This window comes from Oratosquilla oratoria, chromosome 1, assembly GCF_046742065.1.
Source record: "Oratosquilla oratoria isolate Oo_2021 chromosome 1, ASM4674206v1, whole genome shotgun sequence".
Taxonomy (NCBI): Eukaryota; Metazoa; Arthropoda; class Malacostraca; order Stomatopoda; family Squillidae; genus Oratosquilla; species Oratosquilla oratoria.
In genome coordinates this window covers 131,165,561-131,168,060 of record NC_134777.1, presented here as the reverse complement: position 1 = coordinate 131,168,060, position 2,500 = coordinate 131,165,561, and the positions used below count along the sequence as shown (strand labels likewise).

The window sequence follows — 2,500 nt, the reverse complement described above, 5'->3', positions numbered from 1 at the left end:
CTCAAATACCAAGGTCACAGAACTGTTTTTACACGGAGGTTTCCCTTGTAGATTTCATTATAGCTCATTCGAGGGACGGAGTTGAGGTGAATCAGGGTGAAACGGGGGAAAGGGGGGGAGTCGGGGGGAGGGGGGAGAGGCGTTAGTCCACCTGGAGCCAACACAATCATCACACACTCACTATCGATCGAGGAGAAACTTAGTCTGTTCTAAGACATCTTGGACCCTTTCAAGCGCTAGTCGCGTGTACCGGCTTACCAACTAACATTATCCATGTGCGGTAGATAAGATTTTTATGTGGTCAGAGGTTAGAAGAGTATTGTGTCTGAGTAAATGTGGAAAAGTGTCTGGATGAGGTAGAGAAGCTATCGTAGTTTGGTGCAAGTAGATATGTTACTTATATGAGTATAATTAGATATTCACTATAGATATTCATTAGAGGACAAACTTAGGTTTAAAAAGGACATAGTTAAGAAAGTGGTTAACAATTGGAATTAGCTTAGTAACCATGTAGTGAGCGCTGAAACAATTGGTTGCTCAATAGAAGATTAAATAACACTATGGATAGGGATGACAGGTGGTAAAGGCATGAAACTGCCTAGTATAGGTCATATGGTCTGTTCCAATCTCCTCTATTTTTATTCATTTATTCTTTTTATATCTATGCGAAAAATAGAAAAGTATTGTATTTGTAAAGAGGTAGACAAGTAGGGTTGAACGCGTGGAGGGATTCCTCCCGTTGAGTAACGTAGTGTTGTTGAAGAAGCGACAGGATCTATAGGACACAACACACCTTTACTGCTGCTGCTGCTGTTTTTGTTTACGTTCTTGTTGTTGTCGAAGTCCTCAACTTCGAAGCTTCGATCTCAATTTTCCGGTGATTTGGCCATGCCTCCCTACTGTCTGGGGATCTGTAGGTTTGTGTGTGTGTGTGTGTGTGTGTGTGTGTGTGTGTGTGTGTGTGTGTGTGTGTGTGTGTGTGTGTGTGTGTGTGTGTGTGTGTGTGTGTGTGTGTGTGTGTGTGTGTGTGTGTGTGTGTGTGTGTGTGTGTGTGTGTGTGTGGATGAGGAGCCATACAAGCACAGACATATGGGCGCACATATACGTTCACACACACACACATCAAACATACACACACACACACACACACACACACACACACACACACACACACACACACACACACACACACACACACACACACACACACACACACACACACACACACACACACACACACACACACACACACACACACACACACACACACACACACACACACATACATGCATGCACAAAGAGAGAAGGTGGGAGACAAACGCAAAACATTTGATATCTTTCTGAAGACGAAGATAAGAAGTTATGAATCAGACTCGCCTTGCACGCTATGCCTTCCATGATAACATGAAAGTACAGCACGGCATTTCTTACATCTTTACGTGCCACACTCACACTCCATTGCCATAAATAGCACAGCTCCTGGGGTCTATCACACACATCGGTGCCATAAGCTCGCGAACATAACACGCCCGCTAACACAACTTATTCTAGCCACGATAATTTTCCTCATTACACCTGTTAACACATCAGTTATCACGTCCCGTGAGGCAAAGCACAATAGCATGAGCAATCATAGGCCGGTACACAATAACACACAATATAACACATTTACTCATTATAACTACTACACTCACTATAAATCCATCTATCACATCTACCGTTGCCTCTACCACACAGTCATGTTGACAAAATCATCATAGATCCTAACTAGAATTTGCATTTGGTAAAAATTCTGCCAAGGACGTACAAACTAACAAACCATCTACCACAGCATCTACCACACCTACATCACTCTTTGGCGCTCTCTCTACCACGGTTTCTACCACACACTCCACCCCTACCACACCCTCCACCACACCCTCCACCACACCCTCCTGACACACCCGAGCGAGTGCCCCTCCCGAGCTGAGCCCGTGTGTACACAATATAAATCAATAGGAATGAAATAAACCAGGACGGTGCTAGTAACGCTTCCTCCTCCTCCTCCTCCTCCTCCTCCTCCTCCTCCTCCTCCTCCTCCTCTTCCTCCTCCTCCTCACCTTCCTCCTCCTCCTCTTCCTCCTCCTCCTCACCTTCCTCCTCCTCCTCCTCTTCCTCCTCCTCCTCACCTTCCTCCTCCTCCTCTTCCTCCTCCTCCTCCTCCTCCTCCTCCTCCTCTTCCTCCTCCTCCTCCTCCTCCTCCTCTTCCTCCTCCTCCTTCTCCACATCCTCCTCCTCGTCCTCCTCCTCCTTATCGTCCTCCTACCCCTCCTTATTCTCCTCCTCTCGTCCTTCCCCTTCTGCTCCTTCCCCCCTCTTCCCCCTCCTCATTCTCCTCCTCGTTCTGCTCCTCCCCTTCTCCTCCTCCTCCTGGTCCTTTTTCTCCTCCTCCTCCTCTTCCTCCTCCTCCTCGTCCTCCTCTTTCTCCTCCCCCCTCTTCCCCCTCCTCATTCTCCTCCTC

At 47.2% G+C, this 2,500-nt stretch overlaps 1 protein-coding gene across 5 annotated transcripts in view; it reads left to right on the top strand.

The window, feature by feature from the left end:
- LOC143027054 (vesicular acetylcholine transporter-like) overlaps positions 1 to 2,500 on the top strand; it is a 572,364-nt gene that overhangs the window by 77,056 nt on the left and 492,808 nt on the right. The window lies entirely within an intron of this gene.